At 43.0% G+C, this 14,839-nt stretch overlaps 3 non-coding genes across 3 annotated transcripts; 1 reads left to right on the forward strand and 2 right to left on the reverse strand.

Moving 5' to 3' along the window:
• Positions 1-378: 378 nt before the first annotated feature.
• On the reverse strand, positions 379-572 carry LOC119656352. The gene has a single exon (XR_005250054.1). It is a non-coding gene; the product is annotated as a U2 spliceosomal RNA (small nuclear RNA).
• A 4,780-nt stretch (positions 573-5,352) lies between these two features.
• LOC119656330 lies at positions 5,353-5,546 on the reverse strand. Its single transcript, XR_005250033.1, has one exon. It is a non-coding gene; the product is annotated as a U2 spliceosomal RNA (small nuclear RNA).
• A 4,302-nt stretch (positions 5,547-9,848) lies between these two features.
• LOC119656331 lies at positions 9,849-10,042 on the forward strand. Its single transcript, XR_005250034.1, has one exon. It is a non-coding gene; the product is annotated as a U2 spliceosomal RNA (small nuclear RNA).
• Positions 10,043-14,839: the final 4,797 nt, after the last annotated feature.

Below are 14,839 nucleotides of genomic sequence, written 5' to 3' on the forward strand. Positions count from 1 at the left end.
CGACCATATTACTAAATTTTTACCTCCCCTCATTGCATGTATGGGAGGTCCGTATAAACTCCACGCAAATTATATCATTCAGTGGATGCGTGGGATCTCATAGCTCCCGTACGTTCACCCAAATTTCGTTTCAATCAGTGCAGCCGTTTTGGAGAGAAATGCACCTAGTTGTCACCCCAATAGCGACTCTTCTTTTAAAGTTTTTCAATTCAAAAGTATCATAATCTATCGTCACTATACACCCAGAACTCCGCCCCGTTGTGACCTCGGGGACGAACTCCATGGCTCCTCTCCGCAAGAAACTACTTCATGTAGTCCTTCCCCTCAAGAGATGGTAGTGAATACCGGGACTAATCTAGTTATTATTTCTAAGGATAATTAATTTGGGCCGATCCCGGCTGTACTGCAATACCGGGCCAACCCGCGACGGAGGTGGAGCAAGCTCCTAGCACTCCATCAGTTTCCAAAAATCAGTTTAACATTTGTTGTCCCCCTATGGGGGATCTATCAGATGTTAAGCTGATAAGAACAGATACTACACTTTGATCTTAGCCATAAGGCCGAGAAGCGATACCCTTTCGTCCTTCCATGTCCCTTTTAAGTTGCGGAAAACACGACATGGCTGTGAATTATATTCGAGTGGAAAACAGGATGCACAGTTTTTGTTGTAGCGGTAATGCGCAGGTACACTCGTTCGTATATTACGAAGGGGCATGCATTTGTAACCCTCATTGCATTCAAACAGGGACAAACATTGGAATTTACTTGGAATATCGTATTTAGAGGCCAGATTATGGTGGAAATATTATATTTACCGGCTTGATTTGTTTTTATGGAAATAATATGAAATATATAATGTAAACGAAATCATTATCTAAATTTTGTAGAGGACATAAAAGAAGTTCAAGATTGCATTGATTATTTCCTTGATTATTCTCTATGGCGTGATGGTTGAGTTAGTTGAGCGGTAGCTTTTTGATCTTGCTGCCCCGGGTTCGAATCTTGGTCATCATAGACGTTTTTGTTTCTTTTTGTGCTTGTTTCACTGCGGCAGGCTTAGTACTATTTCAGAGTTCTGTTATCCTAAGTATCAGCAGCTGAGCAATAAAAGTTTTAGAGTTGAACAATAACTCACTAAAATTATTCGAGTGGAAAAAGTTAACCTTTTATTCAACTTCAAACAATTACCACTCCTTGCGAACTTTTTGTACCGGAGTCAATGAATTAATTGCAGACAAACATATACCACGTAAATTCTGTCAAAGGAAAAAATGAAAGAACGAATCATTCAGTATATATAATATATAGCAAATTTTACAGATTACTCTTTGAAGAAAACTGCGAGAAGACTGAAAAGACCAAGGGTGGATCTGCACAGAAAAGGTAGACCTCTTCGCAAAGCACATAGAACATACTATTCACTCTTGGTTTGGAACAGACATCCCGGTTTTGCATTGAGGTCAATCAATTCGATATCCTTAAAAGCTGTCTGGTGTGCTGACCTACGCCGTTGCTCACTTTTTCTGGGACTAGGTTAAAAGGGGATGTATGGTGTAGCATCCCCTTGCCTTAATCCTTGCCGATATGCTAACTTGTCGTCTAAATGAGTCCTTCACCCACGTAGCACTAACGAAATTTCGGTAAGGTTCAGATTACTTCCACACCCACATTCGTCTCCCGAATCGTTTGCGAGAGCGAGTCTTAAGCTGGCCCACAATGGCTGAGGTTGTTTTGGATCAACCTCATTATGCTCCTGCACCTGTTACCACCTGCAACGTGCCGATCGCCTACTCCCTTTTTCATTTTGCACAACATGCATCGTGGATCTCTAGTGCAGTCTTTAATAAAGTGGCCCTTTTCCTCACACTTCCTGCACCTTCTCGACCTACCGCGCATCACTAGTACATGCTGCTGCAAAATGACCGAAATCGAGGCATCTGAAGCGTCTCTTGATATATACTTGCTTCCTAAGTCGGCACACGAGCCAACCTATTCTTACCTTCCCCGTGGTAATCAGTTTAATCCTTGCATCAACCGGCAAGATAATAACAGCGGTCTGTTTACCTCCATATGTCTTCTTTATCCTTTTTATTGCGCTTTTTTCTCTTCGGCTAAGGTTGAATTGTTCCATTAGCGCAGTACAGGTATCCTCTCGTGATGTGACCTCGTCTAGGCCTTTGCACTCGATTACTATCTGTTGCTTTCTAGCTTTCACCTCTGCTTGCACACCTAGCATCTTTTCCATCTGGCCGCGAAAACTATCCGCTGTTTTCTCGCTGGATTTATTTAGCTCAAGCATCGGATCTCCCTGATATGATTTGCACTGCTGCTCAGGTCTGTCAATTCGAGATCGGCTTTGACTTTCTGTAGGATATCGGCGTAGGACATATATCCTTTCTTGGAAATAATGATTATTTTCGGACGAATTTTCTTTTTCTCTATCAGGGGCTTTTTGCCGCCTACCTTTATCCATTGTTCGGGTTTACGAGCTGTAGGCTCTTCCCTTTTTGTCAAATTTGAGGCTGTAATCTAAAAAGTTTGTGTATCCTGTTCATCAAGCTGTGGTACTCAGGATTGACTTCGACGAGTAACGCTCCTCGTAATGCTTCATTTCAGAAATTCACTTCGATTCAGTAAGGTTGCGGATATTGAAAGATTATTTGAGAGCGGTTTCTTCTCTCTGATACGCTGAAGGGTTAAAGGAAGATGTAGATTACGTCGTTACAACGATCCGTTGTATTGACTGGCCTCAACTTAGTCATAGTCACCTTGACTAAAAAGGGAATCCCGACCGTGCGTCCCTTTTCGATCGGCGAGTTGATTCTGGGGTAAAAACCAACGATTAGGTACCTTGGATTGACGGAGAGCTTTGATTTTGCCGTCTGCCTGCTGTGCTGTTTTTGAACTGGCTGGTGACCGCGGGAATGGTCCCTCCATGGTGGGCATGGAGGTTTTCAGTGTTAACTGCACATTTTTTTTGGGGTGGAATTCATCAGTGTCTGTAAGGGTGGAAAGGGGGGAATTTTCTCCGGGTCCGGAGTTTTGTCGAAAGCCCGAAGAAGAAATTTTTATAAAAAAGGGATAATAGGTGGGCCTGCATAAGTTTCTCACCAGACCCGAAAAATTTTTCCTCTTTTTTCATCTCGGGTCCCGTTTTTCTCACACTTTTCAACTCGAGGCCCGGATTTTCTCTCTACAGTTCTGCAGGATATTATTATCACAAAGAAGATTAGCCTCAACCTTCACAGGGACCAGACGGCAAGGACTTCAATGAACTAACAATTCCTTTTCCCCCTTTTTGCGAAAAGAATTGCCTGACTTGAAGGCTCCCTAAGGCGGGAGAATGGGAAAGCTAGTCCTAAGTAATATGTCAAACAGTTAGTTCTCGAGAAGGTGTCTAGTTGGTAGTCCGGCGGCTTACGTAGGACCGTTAAGGGTTTTACGGCTCCACACACGATCTAGACGGTGGCTCCCAAATTTAGTTGAGCCAAAAAACAAAGGTGATAACCGACTGAAACAGTGCCCTAGTGAAAGAATTGTGCGGAAACACTGAAAATAGTACAGGACCCTCGATAGAAGTCCGAGCCCGGGGGCGATCCTATCTGTCCCTTTCATCAAGACTAGATTGAATATGTGTCCCGTTTGTGTGAAACAAAACCTTATTAAAATCGATTCAATGTCTGTCAGTTTGTCCGTCGGTCTGTCTGTCTATCACACCCGATTTACTCGGGAGCAGCTAATCGCATTGTCCCGAAATTCGGTAAGAATATGTGGTCTACGAGTATATGTCCGTTTACATGCAGCGAGTGGCATTATTTTGCGTTGGAATTAGGGGGGGCTCCTCGTATATGCAAAAGAGGGGTGTACATTTTTTTTCATCAAATATGGGCGTGCGGGATATCAAACGAAAGAGCACGATCAGTACTTTTATATTGCTTGAAGAATACGGGAGTGAGGGCTCGAAATGTGTGCACTAAAAAGTGAAGCAGGTCTCGTTCTCGGAACCTATCCAACCAACAAATCTGAAAAAAATTCACAACGGTGCACCTATACGAAATCTTTTTTTCAAGAAAATAATTTTACAAATGGCGGATCTACAGCTGCTTACCGGGATTGTTTTTTTGGGAGGGGTTTGCTGAATTCAAAATTTAAATAAATGTAAAATGTAAAAATCTAGTTGCTGACCAACGGATTTGGCGGTTTTAATAGAATATTTAGTTTTCCGAGGTGTTAATATCCTGATTTCTTTCTTTGAAAAACAATTTTTTTAAAAGAATTGAAAACTCTTCGTTCAACGACTAGTTATTATCATAATAAATAAGTGGTAAAATTTGTCGCTGATTGGATGAGTAGTTTTTTAGTAATCGTGTTCACTCTTTATGGGTGGTGTTTTTACAAAAACACCATTTAAACTTGAAACTTTAAACGCGAAAATAATGGCGTTTTTCATTTTAAAAAGTTATTTATTTACATCGAGTCACCTATTCCATGACCGTACAGTATTTCTTCGACAGACTCAAAAAGATCGATTTGATGCTGCCTTCAAGCCATTCTAGCTACTCTTGTGGCTGCAACTACAAATAGTATATACGACCATGAAAGTTCGAAAGTGGAGCAAAAACCAAAATCTGCTTATGAAAGTATTAATTGAGAACTCATTTGATATTCACCCCCACGACTATATTACTAAATTTTTACCTCCCCTCATTGCATGTATGGGAGGCCCCTATAATAATAATAATCGTTGGCGCAACAATCCATATTGGATCTAGGCCTTGAAGTGTGTTAGAGCACTTCATTCAAGACCGTAACGGTACACCACAGTACACTGTGGGAGGCAATGTGGTCAGCATTGCGCTCGCCCGAGATTATTACCCTGATTTGACTCAGGTACTCATTCACAGCTGAGTCGACTGGTGTCCGACATCCAATCACGATAACAAATTCCTCTGCCCCCAGCGAGATTTGAACCGCGACCTTCCGCTACGATAGCCCAGCGCTCTAACCACTTGAGCCATCCGGACACTATAAACTTCACGCAAATTATATCATTCAGTGGTTGCGTGGGATCTCATAGCTCCCGCACGTTCACCCAAATTCTGTTTCAATCAGTGCAGCCGTTTTGGAGAGAAGTGCACCTAATTGTCACCCCAATAGCGACTCTTCTTTTAAAGTTTTTCAATTCAAAAGTATCATAATCTATCGTCACTATACACCCAGGACTCCGCCCCGTTGTGACCTCGGGGACGAAATCCATGGCTCCTCTCTGCAAGAAACTACGTCATGTAGTCCTTCCCCTCAAGAGATGGTAGTGAATACCGGGACTAATCTAGTTATTATTTTTAAGGATAATTAATTTGGGCCGATCCCGGTTGTACTGCAATACCGGGCCAACCCGCGACGGAGGTGGAGCAAGCCCCTAGCACTCCATCAGCTTCCAAAAATCAGTTTAACATTTGTTGTCCCCCTATGGAGGATCTATCAGATGTTAAGCTGATAAGAACAGATACTACACTTTGATCTTAGCCATAAGGCCGAGAAGCGATACCCTTTCGTCCTTCCAAGTCCCTTTTAAACTGCGGAAAACACGACATGACTGTGAAGTATATTCGAGTTGAAAACAGGATGCACAGTTTTCGTTGCACAGGCAATGCGCAGGTATATTGTGAAGGGGCATGCATTGGTAACCCTCATTGCATTCAAACAGGAGCAATATTGGAATTTACTTGGAATATCGTATTTAGAGGCCAGATTACGGCGGAAATATTATATTTACCGTTTTGATTTGTTTTTATGGAAATGATATGAAATATATAATATAATTGAAACAAGATGATGATCTAAATTTCATGAAGAACATAATAATCTTCCATTCCATTCATTGTTCCCTAGATTACATTACTCCTTATGATGTGATGGTTGAGTTAGTTGAGAGTTGGCTTCTTAATCTTACTGTCTGCGGTTCGATTCCATGTCGTGATGGACGCTTGTGTCTCCTCTTGTACGGATGGTTATTAATACATTTTTTTATGACGAATGACGATAAATTTTTCGTTAAGGACGAATTTTATAATGAAAAATCTAAGAACTATCATTAAGCAATCCATGAACACTTTTTTGAATTACATAGATTCATCAAGTAATTAATATTTACTAGATCTTAATCAACGCAGGCTGCAGCCATTTGTGAAAACTGCGGTATGAACACCAACCCTCGCAGCTCACGGATGATCTTAAGCTGCGGCACGTCACTCTGCGTGCAAATATTCGTTGTTGCGTTCATATTCTTGTTTCACAAAAAGTCACGGTGAGTCACGTCATGTTACTTCGACAAGCTGCGTCTCAACTTAGGCAAAGCTTTGGAATTGTAGAATAACTCATTAAAATTGTTCAAGTATAATAAGTAAACCTTTCATTCAGCTTTCTGCATGCGGAAGAGAAATTATTTTGGTCATCAATGCATTCAAACGGAGTAAAGCTAATGCAAGGAGACCGTCAATCCCTGCAGAGTTATTCATCGTTGCACTTGCAATTACTGTAGATCTGCTGCTTCCACTCGTACGGAAATCTTGGGAACCCGAGACCATTCCCAGGAAGTAAAAAAGGGGGTATGATGGTTGAAATTCCAAAGGAGTACACTCGTTATAAGTGTGCCAATCGCTGGACAGATACTACCAATCGTCGCAAAGATAGTATCTAAAATAATCTTGGAACGTATGGCAGAATATTTCGAAAGCTTGATCGACAGGGAGTATGCTGGTTTTCGCTCCAGATCCTTCGGTATTGACCACATTAATACTTTACGGACCATCTTGGAGCAGTGCATGGAGTTTAGATTTTCGCTTCACCTGTTCTTCATCAATCTGGAGAAAGCTTTTGATAGCGTGAGCACCTATTGTGCTCTACGTAGGAAAGGCATTCCGGAGGAACTAATAGCTATTATCAAAGCGAAATTTAGTATGATAGTGAAAAATGTCATGTGCTGCACCGAGGTAAAATCTCGGAGGATTTTGATTCAGAAAGCGGAGTTCCCAAAGGATGCATCATGTCACCGATATTATTTCTTCTAACTGTTCCATATTCCCGAACTTTGGTGGAGGACATAGACTGCCTTTTAAGGTTTGGTGTAAAATAAAAGGCTACACCGATCGGAACAAAATTTGGTGGATACATGGAAACTATGAACACATATAATGGCATAAATTTATGTATGTATGGAAACGAATAGAGTCACTTTGGATATCAAATGAAAGATCACAATTAGTACCTTAGTACCTTAGTACCTTATAACCCCTTAAATCGCTCGGGCCTAGGGCAGATCACTGCCATTGACAGTGATAATGGTTCAGTTTTATTCAGATTCAATTTGAGACCGTGTTTCATAAGGCGATCATTCCATTTTTGGACAAGGTGCTCGAGATAATTTTTGCTATTAAACGCTAGCAAAACATCATCTGCATAAAGCAGTGTATTGTCCCGTGTGACAGCGTCCATAACAAGAACAAAGATGAGGGGTGAGATCGAACTTCCTTGATGAACACCGACAGAGACATGAAGCGGCTTTGATATACCCTCCACACTTCGAGCTTTACTTTTAGGGTTGTGGTAGAGCAATTTAAGCCAGCGCACGAGTTCTTCTGGTATTAGATGTTGCCGTAGTACGTAATAGATTGCCCTGGCAAGGATGATGTCGAATGTGGGAGGGCCACGGCATGCTTCCAGGTTGCCTACAGGTAGGGTAGTGAGTTCGATCCTGCTCTATGCAGCCCCAGTTTGGGGAAAGGCATTGCAGGTTACATTTCGCTAACAAGCTGAGTTCAGTCTAAAGAAGAACAGCCCTAAGGATGTGCTCGGCATTCAGAACTATCTCAGATGATGCAGCATGGAGGATATCGCCAGTACCTCTTCAGGTTTAAACCAGATACCTCACCCGATTGTCCAAACTGCTATGGAGTCCCAGAGGACCCAGAGCATTTATTCTTCTACTGTTCAAGGTTTGTGGAGGATAGAAAGAACCTAGAGGAGACTCTAAGAGAGGTGGTCACAGTCAAACGCTTTCTCCTGATCCAGAGATGCAATGTAAAGAGGGCAGTGCTTCTCACGGTATTTCTCCATGAGTAACCGCACATCGTGTATTGTCTCAGTAGTTTCACAGTTCTTGACAAAACATGGCTTGATTCACGATTATTTGAACGAGTTCGCGAATACGGTTGTCAAGAATGCGTTCAAAAATCTTCATGGTATGGGATAGCAACCGGATCGGACGGTAATTTAAAGATTCTGCTGGGCTACCTTTCTTTTTCCAAATTGGAGCTGTGGTGCTTTCTTTAGAAATTTGTATGTCATTGGCTAATGTGGTGCGTGACAATAAATGAGTTGACGGTAGAATTATCGTCACCATCAACGACACAACAACCGGTATTCGGTCTAGGCTTGCCTTAGTAAGGAACTCCAGACATCCCGGTTTTGCGCCACGCTCCATAAATATCCCTAAAAAATGCTTGACATCCTGGACAACTCCATCGCTCCATCTTAGACAAGGTCTGCCTCGTCTTCTTTTTCTACCGTAGATATTGTCCTTGCATTCTTTCCGGGCTGTTTCATTCTCATCTATATGGATTAAGTAAGCTGCCGACCGCAACCTATTGAACTGGATTTTATCTACGATCAGACAGCTGTGGTAACGCTCATACGTTCCGTCGTTATATAGGCTTTGGAATTGTCCATCCTCATGTAGCGTCAGGTCCTCAAGTTCTTCGGGGGATTGTTTACCTGAACGCCCCGAAGAGTTCGCAACTTTTTTGGCTAAGAACCCAGGTCTCTGAGGAATACGTACAGACTGTCATTGTCTTGTGTAGTAAGAACCTTTGACGCTATGGTGAGACGTTTTGAGCGGAACAGTTTTTGTAAGCTGAAATACGCTCTGTTGGTTACCAACAACCGTGTGTGATTTTCGCAGTCTCCTATCTTTAATGTTCTCATTTGACCATTTGCCATTTCATGTTTTTGTTTCTTGGATTTTTGGTACTGACGTTGTACTTCGTCTTGCCTATAATAATGAACAGACCACGATCTCGCGCCGCTTGCTCGATCTGTATTGTACATCTCGGGTTACTCTTCCCGTGACGTTGATATCCTCAGCTTAGCCCATCAGTATCAGCTAGGTTAAAAGGGACATAGTACAGCATCCCCTTGTCATAGACCGTTGTTGAGAGCAAAAGGTCTCGAGAGGAAAAGTGCTGCTTTTATTTGGCTTCGCAGATTCATCAGCGTCAGCTTAGTTAATTTCTTTGTTCCTTTCTGGAAGGCGAATACTTTTGGCCGTCTACATTATTTCTCTTGTTGTACTATTACAGGTGGTTAAAGTTGATGAAAAGATATTGCAATTGATGACCATATTCTAACCATCCCGTAAATAAATAATGGGACGATTTCCTTTTCATCAATGGGTATCTACTGTGGTGCCCATAGATTGATATTTCTCTTTTCCGGCCGCATAGTACTGATGAAGGAAACAAATTTTTTCCCAAAAGAATTATACATTATAGTATCCTAATTTCATTTAAATTATATTATATATTTCATATTATTTCCATAAAAACAAATCAAACCGGTAAATAAAATATTTCCACTGTACTCTGGCCTCCAAATTATTATTACATTTCAAGTAAATTGCAATATTTGTCCCTGTTTGAATACAGTGAGGGTTACAAATGCATGCCCCTTCACAATATACCTGCGCATTGCCTCTGCAACAACAACTGTGCATCCTGTTTTCCACTCGAATATAATTCACAGTCATGTCGTGTTCTGCACAGTTTAAAAGGGACATGGAAGGACGAAGGGGTATCGCTTCTCGGCCTTATGGCTAAGATCAAAGTGTAGTATCTGTTCTTATCAGCTTAACATCTGATAGATCCTCCATAGGGGGACAACAAATGTTAAACTGATTTTTGGAAGCTGATGGAGTGCTAGGGGCTTGCTCCACCTCCGTCGCGGGTTGGCCCGGTATTGCAGTACAACCGGGATCGGCCCAAATTAATTATTCTTAACAACAATAAATAAGTCAGTCCTGGCATTCATTGCCGTCTCTTGAGGAAAAGGACTATATGAAGTAGTTTCTTGCAGAGGGACAGGAAAAATTGCCTTAACCATATTGGTAATGTTGGGTGTATTCGTTAGGTAATTTCGTTCAAGTCCTGCATCAATAATGAGGAGGTGTTACTTTTGAAATGATGTAGTTTAAAAGAAGAGAAGAAAATAAATTGCAATATTAAATGAGTCATTGTCTTCACTCCAGAGAGAACGAGAGAATAGAAAATAGCGAAGAAGGGGACAGTTGGTTCCTGAAATACAGGATTTGTTTGTTCACCAATTTTTTCGCCAATAAGGGAGCTAGTCTAGAATTTCTTGTCAGTAAGTGGAAAAAGGGCACGGACGATCCCAATTGATATTCCGGCAAATGAAGGATAACGTCTATCGAGCGGATGGTTAAATTCATCATCATCAACGGCGCAACAACCGGTATTCGGTCTAGGACTTGATTATAAACTTGTCAGCTGGAAAATCGGGACTCTGCGGAAACTCTGCATGCTGGACAGATAAACCGCATAGTACGGACGGTATTCCCTAGACATCCCGTACGGGTTGATGACGACGGCGCTGCAGACGTCGAGGACTGCGCTCTTTGAACACGAAAGAGCTCCAAGAGGCAGATCTCACTGTGAAAAATAAAACGGTGCCAGGTCCTGATGGTATCCCGACGGAAGTTTATACACTGGTTTTTCAAAAAAAATGGTCAGACTTGCTTCTCGGGGCATTATTCCTTATTGTTGGAAGGTGGCAAGGCTTGCACTGATAAGCAAAGGGAAAGGAGAAGCTTGTGTGCATATCGACCGCTGTTTATACTTGACACGATTTGGAAAGGGATAGAAAAACTCAAGAGCATTGATCACGTTGTGAGTAACATAGGGATCCATCCTAGAGCCGCATCTCTGGAACGCTCCCAACGAAATGCCAGAAGAATCGCGCCTGGTCGGCTATGCAGATTATGTTGAACATACTGATCGGCGAGTTAATTATAAAGCAAAACCTTGGGACCTTGGTTTAATGCTTGACCCGAAGATGTTTAATGGTGAATGTTGGAGACCCTATATCTAGCAGAAGACGTCTTCTAATGGGAGCAACGCATCCTGTTCTGTTCTACGGCTCAGAAGTATGGGCTATGGGATAAGTGTATCGAAAACGCCTTGCGAGTGGCGTTAGCCTATCGCACTGCTTTAGAACCGGCTTTAGTGGTGATTTCTATTGCGCTCCTTGCTAAGCAACATAAAGCAATCTACAGTCGCAAGGGCGAAAACTAAATAGAGGTGATTGCTCATGAAGAACGGCAACGCCCACAAAACCAGTAGCAACTCTTTGGAAAAATGACTTAGATGGAGTGCGTGCCCATCGGCAATTTAGATCCGTGGCTGAATCGAAAGTATGGTGAGATTCACTATTTCCGTATCCAACATCTGAGGGGGCATGGAAGTTCTTAGTCATATCTGTACAAGATTGGGAAGGCACCATCACCTGATTATGTGCTCTCCAACAAAGCGGCGGCCGGCACCGATCGCACTTTTTTTCTCATAAAAAGTGGGAGGGGTTCCATCAGCAACTTTATGCAGGCACGGGGGGTTTTCTCCAGACTACGTCATCAGAGAGATCCTTAGGAGCGCTGACAAGTGGAGTCGTGTTGGACATGACGTTCGGGCTTTTCTTGTTGGGAAGAAGATTTGGCTTGACAGGTGAAGGCTTCAGATGGTAATGGGTTTTTTGAACTAACCATCCCTTTCGCCATCTCCCGTACAGTTGGTGGACGGATTGAAGGGGGGGCGTGCGAGGGCTAGCCGGAAGATGTGTCAAATAGTTCTTTCTCTTCCCTAAATTGTCTGATTTTATCTATTTGGACTATACGAGGTTAGACAATTAAGTAATGAGACTGATTTTATTGCCGCACTTGTGGTAAACCTGCAACCTTCAAATTCCGTTCCCCTTCCCAAACATCCTTCCCCTCTCCATTGGTGCTGTGCCGTGTTCAGTAGACGCGTGTTGGTGGTGCTCGTCACGAAAATGGAGAAACGAAATTTAGAGCAACGCGTCGCGATAGAATTTTGCGCCAAATTGGACGAAACAGCTTCGGAAACCTACGCTAAAATTGTAAGAGTGAGAGTGCTCTTAGTCGTGTCGATAGTGTTTCAATGGCATAAATAGTTTAAGGAGGGGCGTGAAGGCGTGGGAGATGAGGCAAGGAGTGGGAAACCAGTAGAGGTGCGGACTGATGCGAATGCGCAGCGTGTGCGCATCCTAATCCGTAAAGATCGGCGTTTAGCAGTTCGAATCTTGGCCTCGGAACTGGGTATGAACCGTGAAATATTCAGACAAATTTAAACAGGCGATTTCGAGATGAAAAAGTTGTGCACCAAGATGGTTCCAAAGAACCTTTCTGAGTTGCAAAAGCAGCATCGAATGACCGTCGCAGAAGACTGTTTGGAACAAGTGGAAAACGCTTCCACGCTGCTTGATCAAGTTATTACAGGCGATGAGAGCTGGTTTTGCCAATACGACCCGGAAACCAAACGCCAAAGCTCACAATGGTTGTCTCCGCACGCCCCCCCCCCCCGCCGTGCAGGTTACGTAAGGATTACAACCGCACGAACAATATGAAGAGGTCTTATAAGATAGAAACCAATCTCAATAAAAATAATAAGACCTTGATACCACACCAAGTTTCGAAAATATGGTCATAAGCGACAATGCTATGCCATAATCTATGCCCCCTTTATCAAATCCTGGGTATATTTTCCCTGCCTCAGCCGCCTCCTCTGTACGATTTCTTTGGCAGGTTATCAGAAATCCTAACAATTTTGGCCTTGTCCTCTCTAATCTTCCTATGCGTCGTCTTTACCTCGCCCATAGTCTGCCAAGTTTAACTTTCGTAAGGCAAAGTTCGAAGGTCCGAAATTAGCCCTGGCATCAATCAACTGAGCTTCCCTCTCCCTCGAGTAACGTGCGACCAAGCACTAAGTACCTTCTATACCATTTTATCAAATTTTCTTTCGTTTTACGTCCCCTCCTCTCCCAAGTTACTGCGCTCTTACCCTGTCCTATTCACCACTTACGGCTACAAAAACTTACTGCTAAGAGGAAATTGCTCTATTCTAGAACCCATGCGCTCTCACTCCAGACTGGAACACGAAAGCCAACTATCTCTTCCTTCTATTAAACTCTCTGATTCCTCTACTAACTCCCCCAACTATCTTCTGCTTTATTCTGCCGCTATTTTTTCTGAGTTTATGTTCCCTCTCCTCTCACCTCTTTTCTCGCGCTAGTGGATGCAACCTGGCCCCATCATTCCTCTTTTTACCCGTATCCTTGTTGAGTACCTCATTGGCAAGCTTGAGGCCAATGTCGCCTTAGGACACCACGATCTACCAGACTTCTTTTTGTATAAAATTGGCCAGTCCATCTTCCTTTCCTTTTCCATTACACCAACAAGAGCCTCGAAATGAACTATTTTCCAGGCCTGTGGAAAAAAGCTTTCTTCAGCCCCATTCACAAAAGTGGCGATTACACTCTTGTTGGGAGTTACTGTCCCATTTCGCCCCTCTCCTCCTGTTCCAAAATGTTGGAAAGGTATGCCAGCGACTAGTTGTCCGCCGCCCCCCTTCCAGAATTCACTTACCAAGATTGGTCTGAACATCGAAGTCGATGGTAAACGACCAATAGGCAGGCCGAAACAACGGTGGCTTGATACGCTGGATGGAGATTTGTAAGCCTCGAGATTGCACCCAGATCAGGAAATTGATAGAGCCAAATGGCCAAACCGATCACGACGAACCGACCCCGCTTGTGAACGGAACAAAGGCAGAAGAAAAAGAAGAAGTTGTCCGTCCACTTTGACCACCTCATAGTGAAAAACTTTGTTAAGAATAGGCCCACTACCTCCAAAGTGCTCGATTTCACCAACTTTGTGGCCACATGTCTAAATTCACGACAGGAAATGCATACTATCTACACTGCCTTCGACACTGTAAATCTCTCCTCTCTCAACGTTCCCATATCACTTATTTCATGGCTTGCCCCTTTACATTTCCAACCGAACCTGCCGCGTCTCTTTTGATGGCTGCACATCCCGTTTATTCTCCCCATTTTCTGGCACCCCGCAGGATTCTGTTATGGACCCTTTATTATTTTTGTTCTTCATCAACGCCCTTTGCTCTATACCGATGACCTTAAGCTGTTTTCCGCTATATCGTTGCCTATGGGTTGTGTCTTTCTCCAACCAACCTTAGACAGCCCGGTTCGGTGGTGCTCTGCTAATGGTCTAGCGCGTCAGAAAGTGTCACTATGTGCTACTCGCTCACTTTCACTCACTCCACAAGGAATTCCACTTCGATACCCGTTTCCTCAAAGTCACCAATCAAGCTGCAAAATTTGCTCCTCCTCTGATTTTGACTCCATCTAATCCTCCTTAATTCGTAGCGTAGAACCTATCTGAATTTATGCACATTTTGCAAACTTTCTGCGGGTCTGTTGGCCAATCGCGGGGACCTGGGAAAAATTGTCAGATAGGGAAGAACCAAACTGCTCATTGGTAACCAAGGAACGGCAAGGAAAGACTTTTGACTTTTGCGATGCTACTTCAGTTTACCCCTGGCGGTAGATGTTACAGAGGCTTCTTTTCCATCAGATTTAACATTAGTCGAGAATCGGTTTGACCTGATTCCTTTGCCAAATATGATTCTTTCCAAAGTCAATTTCGCTGACTACGGCCTGGTGTCAGTTGTACTAGCAA

This window comes from Hermetia illucens, chromosome 4, assembly GCF_905115235.1.
Source record: "Hermetia illucens chromosome 4, iHerIll2.2.curated.20191125, whole genome shotgun sequence".
Lineage (NCBI taxonomy): Eukaryota > Metazoa > Arthropoda > Insecta > Diptera > Stratiomyidae > Hermetia > Hermetia illucens.